Source organism: Macaca thibetana, chromosome 7, assembly GCF_024542745.1.
Source record: "Macaca thibetana thibetana isolate TM-01 chromosome 7, ASM2454274v1, whole genome shotgun sequence".
In the NCBI taxonomy this organism is placed as follows: Eukaryota; Metazoa; Chordata; class Mammalia; order Primates; family Cercopithecidae; genus Macaca; species Macaca thibetana.
The window spans coordinates 11337316-11353016 of record NC_065584.1 but is presented as its reverse complement, the minus strand read 5'-3'; the positions used below and the strand labels follow the sequence as shown (position 1 = coordinate 11353016).

The 15701-nt window shown below is 49.6% G+C and overlaps 1 protein-coding gene across 1 annotated transcript in view; it reads left to right on the top strand.

The window, feature by feature from the left end:
- Nucleotides 1-254: 254 nt before the first annotated feature.
- BDKRB2 (bradykinin receptor B2) overlaps nt 255-15701 on the top strand; it is a 39693-nt gene continuing 24246 nt past the window's right edge. The window contains exon 1 of the mRNA XM_050799149.1: nt 255-489. The gene's annotated coding sequence lies outside the window, so the exon portion shown is untranslated. The remainder of the gene's footprint in view (nt 490-15701) is intronic.

Sequence of the window (15701 nt, the reverse complement as noted above, 5' to 3'; positions counted from 1 at the left end):
AAAACTCAGACACAAAACAACCACCTTAGGAAAATAAATAGTGATAAGAAATAAACGTTACGTGAGGCGAATTTATTCACATGGGGCTCCACAGGCCACTTTGTGGTCAGCCGGGAGGGACGCTTTTGCCATACCACAACTCCAGTGGGGAGCCGGGCTACGCAAACGTGGAAATCTTCCAAGAGCCTTGCTGGCCCCCAGGGCTCAGAGGGTGGCAGAGCGGAGAGCAAAGGTGACCGCAGCCACCCTGGCCCCACAGGCAGCCTGGCTCGGGCTGGGCAGGAGAGCAGAGCTCGGCTGGAGGCGGAGGGGGAAGTGCCCAGGAGGCTGATGACATCACCACCCAGCCCTTGAAAGATGAGCTGTTCCTGCTGCCACTACAGCTCTGGCCTCTGGGCTCCAAGGAGGGGCGGAGACGGTGGGGACATCAGGCTGTCTCGCAGTACCCAGGGAGTGACTGAAGTGCCCATGCTGCTTGCTCCGGAGAAGGTGGGTGCCGGGCAGGGGCTGGTCCAGCCGCCTCACCTTTGCTGGGAGGACAAGCTGTCCCAGCCCAGGGGGAAGGAAGGCAGGCAGCGGGGAGAAGTTTCCCTCTGGTCATGGGGAGTTGGGAAAAGCTCCCTTCCTTCCGGAGGGGAGGTCTGACAGGCAATGGGAAGAAGGATTCCCAGCAGGAGGAATCGCCCTCTTTGTCTGTTGTAGGTTTCTCTTCTCTGAATCAAGGTGACAGACAGGCTTGTGTGTGTCCAGTGTGTGAGGGATTTCGTGATTGGATTTTCACATACTTTGGGTGGACACCTTGGAGTAAAGCAGCGAGGCGTGGTGCAGCAGGGACGGGTGCTGGGTGGAGGCGCCAGAACCTGGCTTTTCACTCACAGCCGTGCCACTCGTTGGCCCTGTGTGACCCTGGACAAGCTACTCAACCTCTCTGAGCCTCAGTTTCTCTGTCTGCAAAGCAGCCTGCTCGCTGGCTCCCTGGGGATGGCAGGATTAAATCAGAAGCAGGCGGGAGGGGTTAGTGAATACTGGCTGATGTGCCTCCAGGAGGCAGGTGGTGGTGACTATCTCAGAAGGGCTTAGCGACCCTCTTCCCACGGTCCTCGCTGACCGGGATGGGGGGGCAGGATAGTGCAGGGGTTCCGAGCACCGGCTTTGCATCCAGCCCAGGCTGGAGTTCCAGTTCTGCTCTCACCCTGTGAGTGACGTTTTTGGGCAAGTTATTTTGTCCCCCTCTCCTGAGCTGTAAAGAAGACCTGGTAATTCCTCTTTATGGAAAGATAGACGTAGGCTCTTGCCTGTGGAGCACCACGTGTGTCATAGGCGCTAAATAAATGGCAGCCGTGATTGGAGTTGCTGAAGAGTAGGTCGCTTCCGCAGCCTGGGTGGAGGTGGACAGCAGGTGTTGCTGTTCCAGGCAGGTCAGAATGTGCCTCACTGAGTCACAGGCCGCCTGTGGCTCCCCAGCCTACAGGAAGTGGGAACTCTGGCACGGGTGTGGGGTGACGGGGGGCTCCCCAGCCAACCCCACCCCTAATTCCATTTCTGAGTGGGAGAAGGGCTTAGGTGGCAGGGGGACTGGTGAGCGACCCCAGAGGACATTGCTAACATCCCCTGCCCGAGGTTCTCTGGAGAAAAACCTCTGCTGTGTCCTTCGAGCCCTGGCAGCAGCAAGCGACATTCCACATTGTGAGCCCCATAAGCTTGGAGGAAGCATTTGCTCTTTCCCCTGCCTGGGGAAAGACAGCCAGGAGTAGGCGTCTTTGGATGAAAAAGAGGAAGCTTGTGTGCTGTCCCCACAGGCAGGAGCCCAGGCCTCATCCCAGCTCTCCCTGCAACCCTGCACTCCAAGCCTCTCTCTGCACAGAGGAAACTGAGTCTCAGAGCAGGGACATGACCTCAGCCAGCCCTCCACTCAGTGTCCAGGGGAATCCCTCAACCTCTTTGGGGTTCAGTCTCTTTGGGATTCCCTCCCTTGCAAACAGGAGGAGGTTCCCATGGCTGGGCCTGCACAGTGGGTCTGAGGACTTTGAATGTGGTCGTTGCCTGCCAGTGGGATCCAACATGGAACTATTAGGTTGGTGCAAAAGTCATTGCGGTTCTTGCCATTAGAAGTAACGCCAAAAATCGCAATGACTTTTGCACCAGCCTAATAACTGCGCCACGTGGTCTCTGCTAACACAGTGACTGACTCAGTAACAAGTTCGAGGGCTCCAGGGGTAACATTAGGGCAACCCCCTCACCTGTGCTGCTTGTGGTCAGGGAGGGGCCCGCCTGGGCGGAGCGGGGGGAGCCCTGCAGACTTGCCCGATGTCGTAGTCTATTTGAGTTGCTATAAGAAATACTTTAGACTGGGTAATTTATTGAAAAACAGACATTTATTGCTCACAGTGCTAGAGGCTGGGGAGCCCGAGATCAAGGTACTGGCAGATTGGGTGTCTGGTGAGGACCTAGTCCTCATAGATGGCATCTTCTATGCATCCTCATACAGTGGAAGGGTGAACACGCTCTCCCAGGCCTCTTTTAAAGAGCACCAGTTCCATTCACGAGGAGGGGGACCTCATGATCTAATGACCCCCCAGAAGCCTCACCTCCTTAATATCACCACCTTGGGGATTAAGTCTCAACAGGTGAATTTTGGAGGGACACAGGCATTCAGATCATAGCACCAGGAGACTCTGGTTTTCAGAATGAAAGCAGGGGCCTCGTCTATCCTCTCAAGCTGCCTCTCCTGCACTCAAAATGATGCCTAGCCCAACATGGGTCAGTGTTTGCTGAAATGCTGAATGGTTAAATGAATAAATAAATATTGCTCATATAGCAGGCCATAAAAAAGCACACAGAACCTATCACTAAGTGAACGAAGCCACTCTGAAAAGGCATATGCTGTATAATGTCAACTATATGTGACATTCTGGAAAAAGGCAAAACTATGAAGACAGTAAAAGATAAAAAAAATCAATGGTTGCCAGGAATTAGAGGGAGGGAGGAGAGAACTGGAGGAGAAACCCAAAGGACTTTTAGGGCAGTGAAACTTCTGTATGATACTATAATGGTAGATACATGTCATTATGCATTTGTCCAAACCCACAGAATGTCCATCACCAAGAGCGAACCCTGATGAAAACTATGGACTTTGGGTGATGATGATGTGTCAATGCAGGTTAATCAATTACAACAAATTGACTGCTCTTGTAGGGGATGTGAGTAACGGGGGAGGCTATGCATGTGTGGGTGCAGGGGATATACGGTAAGTCTCCGTACTTTCTGCTCAATTTTGCTGTGAATCTAAAACTGCTCTTAAAAAAAGAAAAAGGCACACAGAGCAGGTCTGCATGTTGCTTTGAGGATTCAGAAGGCACTTAGGACAATTACAGTACCTCAGGGTCATGAGGCAAACAATCAGACCTGCCAAGACTTAAGACCCCAAATGCATCACTTCTGACATCCACTTGGTCCTGGAATCTCCTGCCCTGTGAATATCCATCTTAGTGTGCATGCCTCCAAGAATGGGGAGCTCACTACTTTGCAAGGCAGCCCATTCCATCTCAGGAGAGTTCTACTATTTAAAAGCTCTTCCTCCAACTATCACCCACTGAGCAATGGGCCCACTTTCATTTCCTTGGGGTTTGTACCATTCTAGTCCTATTGCTTCTCTCTGAGCTAAATATCCACAGCTACTGAATCTGCCCTCCATGAAAAGTGTTAAATCCTCAATTCCTCCTCTGAGTTCCTCTGGTTTTCCTGGGGACCCAAGGCTCTGCTTCCCCAAAACACCCACTCCAGGGTTTCTTTCTAGAACAAACCAAAGGCGTGAAGTATTTCTTTGACTCTTTCATCACTGACGGCTCTGGAGGATTCTGGAGGCTAGAAACGTGTACCCCCCCGCCACATACATTCCAAAAAAGTCATCACAGCATAAAGCAGAGTGGAACAAACACAACTCGGGATTTGAATTCCAACCCTGTCACTTACCTACCAGGAAAGTTTCCTGAGCTTCAGTTTCTTCTCCTGTACAGTGGGGATCATCATTCCTGTTTTTGAGGACCACTGGGAGGCTTACCTCTGATTGTGCTGATGTAGTGAAAGCAGGTGTCAGGCACACTGCAGGAGCTCAGGTACCAGACGGCCGGTCTACAGAGGCAGGAGTGAGGGTCTGGGACGGTCACAGAGATTGCATTTGCCTTGCAGTAAGGCCACAGCCGCTCCAGGGTGTCCAGAAAAAAGCCCTCTCTGACATGCACATGCTCCTGTGTCCAGGCAGTGAGCCTGTGGGCACTGATAGCAAGAGTCCCTCTCACGCTTCTCTTCAGGGCTCAAACTTTAGATTTACTCCGGCCTGTCCCATCCCATTCGCTGCCAACCCCTCTGACCCTCTCTCATCTGTGCCACCGGTGAAGCGCAGTTGGAGGGGGGCAGGGGGCACAGAGAAGTGGCCCAGCTGAGCGACATCTAGAAATGAGCAGTGCCTGAGGGGACGTCCGCGGGGTGTTGTGACCTGCACAGTGCCAGGCTCCAGCACAGCCCTGTCGCTTCCGTGGTTGCTATCATGGTCATGAGGTTGCTTCTCCTCTTCCCTGCGGGTTTCCTAAGGGGTCACACTCCAGTGGCGGGGTGGTCTGCTGGAGAAAGACTAAATTTTATTGTACATTAGAATCACCTGCAGGCTGGTCACCCACGCAGGTGCCAGGGCCCTGCTCTGGGGACTGTGATTTGAGGTCTGGGGTCTATTCACTGAAATGACAGACTGTGGCAAGTCTCAGTCAATCGAGGTTTACTGAGTTGATAAGCTTCGATTGACGTTTATCGAGAGTTTGAGGGTGCACCTGGGAAAAACACAAACCACAGAAAATATGTGTGGCCTATGCTCTCCGAAGAGGTTTTCCTGAGGCTTAGTATTGTAAATCAAAGAGAAACTGACTGAGGCAGGTCTCAATTATTTTTGAAGTTTATTTTGCCAAGGTTAAGGACGCAACCAGGAAAGAGGGACACAGAATCACAGGAAACATCTCTGGCCCATGATTCTTGCAAAGAAGGGGCTTCACTATTTAAAGGGAAAAGAGCAGGCGGTAGGGGAAAGAGGGAGGAAAAAGGGGGGAAAGGTGGCATAAAGAAGCAAGCAGTAGCACCCCTTTGAGCCTTTTCATTCACTTCACTGAATGCACATTTTTCATGTGAAAGAAGCAGGTGGAGGGATCATCAATTCGGCATTCACCTGGTGGTCAGTCAATCTGCATTTTTATATAATAATCAGGACTGGGCACCGTAGCTCATGCCTGTAATCCCAGCAGTTTAGGAGGCCAAGGTGAGTGGATCACCTGAGGTCAAGAATTCAAGACCAGCCTGTCCAACATGGTGAAACCCTGTCTCTACTAAAAATACAAAAATTAGCCAGGCAGGAGAATCATTTGAACCCAGGAGGCAGAGGTTGCAGGGAGCTGAGATCGCACTGCTGCACTCCAGCCTGGGCGACAGAGCAAGACTCTATCTCAAATAATCATAATCATAATCATAATCATAGCGTATAGGAAGCCGTCAGATATGCACTTGCCTCAGGTGAGCAGAGGGATGACTTTTGGTTCTATCCTTTGTCCCATACCTGTGAAACTAAGCTGTTAATTTACATCATGAGGGTGAAATACAACACAGCTGCTTGAAGGTAGAGATCTCGGGGCCCACAAGGAATTTCACTGTGAGTGAAATGAGAGGGAGGGAAGTCTTATCCATTTAGACACAAAACAGGAGGCAGGTTGCATGACCCAGCTCCCAGCTGGACTTTTCCCTTTGGCTTAGTGAGTTTGGGGTCCCGGGATTTTAATTTTATTTTTCTTTCACAGTATTTACACACGTCCTTGAAGTGGAGAAAGCATGTAGAAGAGGAGGTTAGGCAGAAGGAGGACTGATCTCATCTTGCCCTTGCCTTGTTTTCATGCTGTACCTGGGGAGATCAGCACCATCAGTGTGAATCTAGCAGATTTGAGTGTGAGGAGCTAGGCTTGGATTGCGGACCTCAAGTTACAATTGATGTGTCCTTGTTTTGTAGTAAGATGCACATCCTGAAAGGTTTCACCCAGCAAAGAACAATTTGTGGGGGTAGTCATGGGGAGATATCCGAGGCCTTTTCTTTTCTGTGGGGGTCTGGCTAATGTCTAAGGTTGTGAGATTACAGCTGTCATTAGGAAGAAGGATGACAATATTGCTTGACTCAGTCTCCAGGCTTAACTTTCCCTTTGGCATAAAGAGTTTGGGGGTCCCAAGATTTCTGTTACAGTACCCAAGGACTTGCTAATATCTCTGGGGATTTCAAAACAGATGGGCCACACTTTGAAACAAGCTACCTTACCGAATGATCTGTCCTGGACCCAAAAGCCTCTCTCCTCGGGCCCTTCGTCCAAGTCCCACCAGCCAAGAGACTTGGGGTCCCCACACCTGTTCCTCACTCTCTGGCACCTGTGCTCGTGTGCCAGCTGCCTCAGGAAAGGACAGAAACCCTCCCCGCTCCAAGTTATTAGCAAATTGAACATCTCCGCAAAAACGTAAATGGACAGATTGTGAAATGCACACAGCTCACAGCTAGCTCCCTTCAAGGTAGATTTGGGTCCAAACATTTCTGGAAGCATCAGGCCGTGCCCTGCCTCCTCTACCAAACAGGAAGCCCCTTAAGGGAAAAGACTGGGCCTCTCCCTCAGCCCCTAGCATCCAGGCTCATGCTTGGCACCTGCTGTGCTCTGAGAGTGCAGGGGTCACTCCCTGACCACAGAGGGAGGCTCTCTGGGGTTCTCCCAGAGCCTCGGAGATTGTACCTTATGCATGCACAACTGCACCTGGGGAACATCGCCCCCACTCTGGAGCCCACTGGCCAGTTAGCAAAGTGAGAGGTGAGAGAAGGGACCTCTTGGGTCTTCTTTGAACAGAAAGATTCAGACAGCAATGGCTAGAACACAAGAACAGGGCAGGGGAGGCAGAAGAGGGCCTGCACACCTGATACAGGTGTGCTCACACACGGGCTAGGGCCTGCAGATGAGGGGTCTGGTGCTGATCATTTGTGACAGCCAAAAATAGTGAACACTACGGGGGACTCCTCAAATGAACTGTAGCTTGAGCACATTAGGGAGATGGACTCTATGAAGATGATTCCTCTCTCCACCCACTTCCCTTCTTCCTCCTGCCCCTGCTCCTCCTCTTTCGGAAGCCAGGCACAGGGACAGAATCCCTCTCCGCTCCTCCCCTGCTGTGTAACCTAGGGCAAGGCATGTGGTCTCTGGGATCCTTTGTTCCTTCAGCTAAAAATAATAGTAGAATTGGTAACTACCTATGAAAACCAGGAACTCCCTGCGGAGGCTGGTGCATTACAGGGCAGTCCTACTCTGAAACACTGTGAGACCATTGAAAAGCGAGGTGGGTCAACAGATTGTTAAATGCAAGGAAGTGAGGACACAGCTGGCGGTGCATTTGGGGTGCTTCTGCAGGCGTCCTTATACATGGATACATGCACATCTGCTCCTGAAAGCTCAGAAGATGTCTGGAAAGCAACAGGAGACACCAGTGAGTCTGGCTGTCTCTGGGGGCGATGGGCAGGGACGGGACCTGGAGGGAGACTTACCCCTCACTGTATTCTATTTTGCACTCTGAAATGTTACCATGAGGATGCATATCTCTTTGCAAAAGTTTATATATAAAAAGCAAAACAAACTCGAATAGAAATAAACAACTTGAAAAGTTTAGAAAACACTGTTACTCAAAAGGAAGACCATCAAAGAGACAGATCATCAAAACTGAAATTACAGATATTTGAGAAATGACTAACTATAAGAACACTGCTTACCAAACTTATGGGATGCAGCCAAAGCCATAGTCAGGGGAGGATTCGTGCCTTTAAAATTTTAAATTATTAAGCCAAAAAGATTGCAAAAAAAAAAAAAAAGTTCAATTCAATAAACCAGATAATAATGACCCTAAAAAGTAGAAGAAAGAAAAGAATTACAAAAACAAAATGACAAGTTAGAAAGATAAAAAGCAATATCAGTAGGTCATCTAAGGATGGCTCTTTGAAGAGCAGACAGGAGAAGGGCAACCCCAGGAAGTGCTATGTGCTATGCAGAGAATTAGAATAAGTTGATGGACAGAGATTAATTGGTGGCTGCCCTCTTGGGTGGTAAACAGTAGCCTGCAGCCAAAGTAGGGCACAGCAATGCAGCCTTTACTGGGAGAATGCCTGGGAAGCAAGATTTGCCTGGGTGGGGTTTTCCATCAGCACCCCCAGAAAGGCCTCCTTTCCACCCTGGCCCCCACTTCTTTAGTGGGTTTTGCTAGTGATCCTTTATCTCTGAACAGCAGGCACCTCATCTATAAAAAGGTAGGAGAGCAGTTGCTAACCCCCCTCCCCCATTCCATGGCCCCTGCCTGCTTCATACCCTTTATAGGAGCTCAGTCTGAGCCCACAGCCCAAACAGGCTCACTGATGTGCTAGCTATTTCGCCACCAGTATTTTTTTAGCAGTTAATATTCAGAAATTGGCACCAACTGGCCCGATTGTTCAACAGCCCTGGGTTAGGTTACTAGGCCAATTACTTGTAGAGTAACCCAGGGCAGGTCACTGACCTCTCCAAACCTCTCCTTTCTCACCTGTATGATAAAGACTACTGCTGTGCCAGCGCAATAGGACTGTGTTTGAAAGTACCCAGACTGTGCCCAGACTGTGCCCAAGAAGCTGGTTTATTCCTTCTTCCCTTAACCATTTACTGAGAGACTGCTCAGGGCTCCCCTCAGCTCAGATATCTTTCCCCACAGGGAGCTGAGAGCCTGGTGGGAGAGACAAGCAGAGACCCAAGTGGTTCTAACACAGCTCTCTGAATTTGTAACCCTAAGTACTATCTCCAGAGGACCCTGGGACCGTCACACTAATGATTTGTCCCTAAACCTCCAGCATCAGGAGCCATGTGGCAAGATCTCCACTCTTCTTCTTCCTGGGCCTCTGTGTGGACCACCCAAACACACACACACACACACACACACACACGTACACACACAAGCTGCCTCTTTGCTGCCTGCATGTCCCAACACCAGCTTATGACACATCTACAATGTCTGATGTGTCATTGTGGGCAGGTTTCAAGTTGGAGGACCTAGACCCAGGTAAAGTAGAGGGTCTGCCTAAGTGAGGGAGGGCGTGCAGTGGAAAGAAAGGGCAGGGGAGACTGCCCAGTGCCATGGATGTATGCTCGAGCCCCAGGGCACCCTTGACCCCCCAAATGATCACAAGTATCCCCCCAGTAAACCTGCCAAGTGGGTATTGTGTCTCCACCTGACAGTTGAGGAAATACTCCCTAGAGGTGAGACAGAGCTAGTTAGAGATTGGGCTGGCCCTGGAGCCTGACCTGGGTCTTCCCGTCACATCCTGCCTCCCTGCATAAGCAAAGGTCTAGAGGTGAGAACTCCCAAAGCTGCTCAGGCAGGGGCAGGGGAGACCAGTGGGGCAGGGAGGGGATAGGAGGGGAAGGAGGGGCTGGGGCTGGAGAGGTGAGTAGGAGCCTGAGTCCCTGGCCTGGGCCTCCCCATGGTAGGCAGTGATCCAAAAGCCCCAGCCAGAGCCGTCTGCCCTGTGATGGGGGTGTCCTGCTTGTCCCCACACTCCCTGCCCTCCAGTCCTCCCCAGTCGTCATGTTTTCCATGAGGATGAGTAGCAGCCGCAGGGACTTTCCTTGCAAGTGGCCTGGGCCATGTCTTCCGGGAGTCTGTTTGGACTGTGGTGTCTATGGCTGAGGGGGTGGAGGTGAGGGCACCCAGGGTCATCACTTGACAGAACAATCTGGGGATTTGGGGGAAAGCGGAGGCGACTGTCATGCCTGAGACAGGATGGGAACCAACAGGAAGGATTCCTGAGTGTCAGGGATGATCACACTGGATCCTCACAACAGCCCGCCTGCCAGGGGCAATGCTCCTTATCCCACAAGCGAGGACCTGGGCTCCGACAGGAGGCCACGCACTTGCAGTCCCACCCTTAGTGACCTGCAGAGCTGGGATTTGAACACCCTTGGTGAGATTCCCTTGTCCAGGCTCCTTCATTGCATAGCAGGTTTGCCTCACATGCCAGAGTCGGGGTGGCCTCAGGGCACATCCAGGGGATGTCCCCAAATCCCCAAATGTGGTTTGAGTCCCAGTGCCTCCTCTCTCCAGCCTCCAAACCCTCACCTATGCAATGGTGCCTTGCCCAGCTCACAGCCTATGAAAAGGGGTGAGACGAGACAGTGTCCCCTAAATACATCTGACAGCACTTTTGAATGGAAACGAGAAAAAGAAAATACTATAAGCATCCAGATTGACTGGAGGTTGGGGAGTTGGTGGGGACAGGGATAGGCAATCCATAAAGCAAGAAAAATCAGGCTGGGTTCAGGTTTTTCTGCAGCAGCGAATGCATCAGAGCCGTCGGGGGGCAGCTGTAGACTGAGAGAGCCGGTGTGATGCTGAATGGTTCTTCGCAAGAGAAGGCAACAGAAAGACAGGCTCAAATGTGAGAGGGTGCCCAGAAAATGCCATGCCTGCAGCTTCATGAAAAAAACACTCAAAGAGATAACCCAGTCAGCAGAGATGTGAATCAAAGTGAAGATTGGAGGCTGGAGAATGGTGTGTCTCTGTCCTTGTCCTTTGTTTCATGGGGACACCAAATTATGGAACCAGGCTGCATTTTGTGAGAATGAGTGGATTTTGCAGCCCAGGAGGAAATCTCATCTTCCCAGAGCTTCTCTCCACTGGCTCCTAGCTGGTTGCTGCTTTTCAGGTTATTAGAAGCCCTCTGATTCTACCTGCTCAGGAAGGGTGGCTGGGTGCTATGGGCCATCATTAAACAAACAGTTCATAAATCGTTTAAACATTTCATTTTAAATTCAAACATGATTGTGCGTTTCTTTACCAGCTTTTATGTAAGCAAAACCTTTCCTTTAAGCACGAATTGGCTGATTATCTTTCTTATCTAAATAAACCCATAATTCATTCCAAACACTTGGCTTATTTAAATATTTTTATTGCCAAAGCAATATGTGTTCTTCATAGAAAACGTGGATATTGTGACAAACAATAAAGAAAACCCAAAAGCATCCTACGATCTCATGCTCAAAGACAACCACTGCCAGTAATCATCTGGTATTTCGCCTTCTCAACTTTTGAACCTTGTTGTATATACAATTTGGTTACCCAGATTTTTGTTCCCTTAACATGCTATCAGAAATATTCTCGCATTTTTGGTGAACTCTTAGAAGCATCCTTTTGTCATGTCGGCTTGACATTTATTGAATGGATATAAGATCATGTATTTAACCAGTTCCCTGGTCCTAAACATCCAGGTTGTTTCCTGTGACCCTCCTTCTACATGATGAGGAACATCTCTACGCATAAAGCTTTTCCTGTCCTTTTGATTATCTTCAAAAATGCCAAACAAAAAAAAGGGAAGGGGTTGAAGGTTCTGGGTTTGCGTCACTGAATTATCCAAAAACTAAATGATCTAGAGACAGGTTTGGGAGCCACTAAACCCTCTCTTCCTGGCTGACCTATTCAGATAAAACATTGGAAGCTGCCATCTGCTTTCCTCTCTGTCTGTAACTGCCTCATTACATATTTGCAAACCAGATTATTTTTATGTTGTCTTGGCGACAGGAGTTTCTGCAGGAATCAGGAACAGGCAGCAAAGGTGGGTCCTTGGAGACAGAGGAGCTGGCATCTTACCAGATGCAATTTCTTATTAATAGTCATCCCTAACATTGATTGGACACCTACTAATAATCAATCCCATCTTACAGATAAGGAAACTGAGACTCAGAGAGGTTAAGGGTGCTGCAGTAAGCACAGACACAGAGCTGTGACTCCCGTTCTCCCTGCGTCAGCTCCTGCGCAGTGCGAGTGGGAGGGTGAGCCACTGTGGTGTGCCCTCTCTGCCAGGCACCGGCCTGCAGGTCAGACTCACAGGGGCCAAGCAGAGCATCTGGGAGGATTTTGTTTCTGGCTCCAAAAGTGAAATACCAAGGAAAGCAGGCAAGCTCATGCATGTCAGAATCCTCAATCTCAGCTCAGGAAGTAGGAATTTTCCACCTTTGTTAGCAGCACAGATGACAAACCCCAGGGCCCTACATAGAGCCTGTGCCTAAGTCAGGGTCTGCAAAGGCCTCATGGCCCCAGGCAAGGTTGCAAGACCCCTCTTACCAACTGAGCTACAAATCACAGTTCCTGGAGGGTGGGCATTTACATAACAAGGAACAGAACTCTTTTGTACCTCCCACCTCCCTGCAAGAAGTAGGCCAGGCATGGTAGCTCATGCCAGTAAATCCAGCATTTTGGGAGACCAATATAGGAGGGTCGCTTGAAGCCAGGAGTTCGAGACAAGCCTGGGCAAGATCCCATCTTTAAAAAAAATTTAAAAATTAGTGAGCTGTGGTGTCAGGAGCTGTGGTCCCAGCTACTTGGGAGGGTGAGGTGGGAGGATAGCTTGAACTCAGGAGGTCGAGGCTACAGTGAGTTGTAATTGTACCACTGCACTCCAGCCTGGGCAATAGAGCAAGACCCTATTTCAACAAAAGAAAAAGAGGAAAGAAGAGGAGGAAAGAAGAAGGAAGAGAAGAGGAAGAAAGAAGGAGAAAGAGAAGAAGGAGGAGGAGAAGGAGAAGAAGAAGGAGGAGGAGGAAGAGGAGGAGGAGGAGGAGGAGGAGACCCTACAGCACTGTTTGGAGGATTATGGGAAAATTAGGCCCACGCATCTGATATACAGTCAGCACCTCCAGTAGCCACACATCCTACAAATGTAAAATGTGTGTCTTGAACCAGAAAGTCCAAGGAGAGAGGGGCTGTGGCATTGAGTGGGGCAACTCTACATAGTCCTAGGGCTTAAATCCGTGGAATTTAAGTAATCCGGGTCCAAACTCACCAGAAACATTGCCTAGACTTTACTTGAATACCTTTAGTGACAGAGAACTAACTATTTCCAAAGGCAACTAACTCAGCTCAGCAAACATTCGGTGATCAGCTGCCCTTCCCCAGGACCAGAGATTCAGATAAGCAAACATCCTGTTCTGTGACTAAGGGGCTGATGGTGTGTGACAATCGAGATAGTGTAAGGAAAAAGGACAGCGTGTGTGTGTGTGTGGCACACACAAGACACGGACACTGCAATAAGTATTCATAGGAAGTCACTACAGTGGTGAGGCCCACATGGCACCAGAATGAACAGATTTAAGAAAGCTAGTCATCGCAGACTGTCACAGCTGGAAGGATTTTACAGAATAACCTATCTTATCACCCTCCTTTGCCCTAGAGATGGGGAAACTGAGGCTCAAAGAGCAAAAGCCACCTGCTCAAAGGCATATTGTTGAATCTAATAATAATAATAGCAACAGCAATAGCAACAGTGAGGGCAGCTGTCCTAGATGGACGCTGGCTCCATGCCAGTCCCCAGGCTAGGCATCTGGTGGCACTAGCTCATTTCACTTCTATAACAACTGGGTCCCCCGTCTTGCAGATGAGGAAGCCCAGGTTCAGAAAGGTGAAGCTGGGGGCTGGGGGTCTATCCCAGATCTTGCCATCACCTCCTCACTCTTCCAGTAGTGCCAGCCCCAGGCTGACCTTTGGCCAGCCAGGGCACCTGTCTTGGGAGCCTCGAGGCAGGGACAGACCATGCATCCAGGAAGCTCCCAGGCTCTAAGAAGGCAGCCCTATAACTTCTGGGTGACCAAAAATCAGGCAGGGATCCCTAAGTCCCTTCTGAGCCCCAGTCTCCAGGCTCCTCCAGCCAGGTCTGCCTTACACACTTGACCACAATCAACCCAGCTCTTTCTCGGTTCTTTTCATCTCTCTGATGGTCTTGTATGTAGAGTCATCCAGGTTCCCACTTACGAGCCTGTGAGATGGGATAAATCACTTCCCTTTGCTGAGCCTTGGTTCCTTCATCTGTAAATGGGTATAACAAGTTCCTCCAGGACAATCGTGAGGCTCAGGGAAAGGACTGTCATGCAAACCCACCATCGCATGAGCTGTCGAGTGCAGTGCCCAGTGCCACTAAGGAATGCGTGCCACTCTGGGACTGTGGAAAGTGCAGAGGGGCAGGGTTGAAATGCTCGTGCATGACTTGGGGCAGGTCACCTCCCTCTCAGAGGTTTCGTTTCCTTATTTGTTAAGCTTGGACTAAAAATCTCTAAAAGGTGAGATTCTTCCAACTTCATAGCATGTCTGTGGTCCTTGATGGGTTACAAAATGCTTTTGCACTTGAGACCCCTAAGTGCTAATTCTACCATATCCCCATCCACTTAATAGTGGGATGACCTTAGCCTAGGCTCTTTACCTAAACTTCCATAAGCCCCTCGCTGGAATTTGAATCTGTTTTGCTTTTTCAAAGTGAGGGTAATGCTACTGGCCCCACCCATCTTACAGGACAAGGGAAGCCCAAGGACATGAGAGCATTCTGAGCTGCATCCCAGGCCCTGCTCCGCCACTGATTTGCTGAGGCTGAGTTTCCCCACCTGCAAAATGAGGACATAAACACCCATCTAGAGCTGGGCATGGTGGCTCAAGCCTGTAATCCCAGCACTTTGGGAGGCCAAGGCGGGCAGATCACTTGCGGTCAAGAGTTCGAGACCAGCCTGGCCAACATGGCGAAACCCCGTCTCTACTAAAAATACAAAATTTTACTATTTTGTAAAAATACAAAAAATTAGCTCATGCCTGTAATCCCAGCTACTAGGGAGGCTGAGGCAGGAGAATTGCTTGAACCCAGGGGACGGAGGTTGCAGTGAGTGAGCCAAGATCATGCCTTTGCACTCCAGCCTATGCAAAAGAGCGAGACTTCGTTTCAAAAAAAAAACCAAAGCAAAAAAACTCATCTAGAGTGTTGTGGGGATTAAATGAGTTAATATCTGTTAAGTGCTTTGAACAGAGCTGGCACGGCTGGGCACGGTGGCTCACATCTATAACCACAGCACTTTGGGAGGCCGAGGCGGGTGGGATCACTTGACTCCAGGAGTTCAAGACCAGCCTGACCAACATGGCAAGACCCTGTCTCTACTAAAAATACAAAAATTCATACCAATGATAAAAAAATAAATAAATAAAATAAAAATAAAAATAAAAATAAAAAAATTAGCAGGGCGTGGTAGCATGCTCCTGTAATCCCAGCTACTCAGGAAGCTGAGGCAGGAGAATCCCTTGAATCCAGGAAGCGCAAGATTCAGTGAGCCAAGATTGCACCATTGCACTCCAGCCTGGGTAACAGAGCAAGACTCTGCCTCAAAAAAAAGAACCAAAAATCCCATAAGAGAAATGGGGTTTTTTCTTATGAGAAAAATAAATATCTCCGGTGTTTCCTCTGACTTGCCCGGGGTCACACAGCTCACAGGGGAGGAGTAGGGACCAGGACCTGGTACTTGGGCCCCTGCTGCTCTGCCCTATGCCTTTGGGGACTTCTGGACAAGGGTGGGCTTCTCTGGGCTGACAGAGGAGACAGAGGCAGTGGTGTGCTGGTAAATGATTAACAACTGGCTCTCTGGAAGAAAAATGCTCTAACTGTAGCAAAAAAAAAAAAAGAGAGAGACTAGAACTGGCACATTGCAGATGATATATGCATTTGCTGTCAATATCAGCATCAGCATCATTACTTGTCCTTTCAACAAATATTTCCTGAGCCCCCGTCATAGGCCAGGCCCAGTGCTAAGAGGTGGGGACACAGTGGA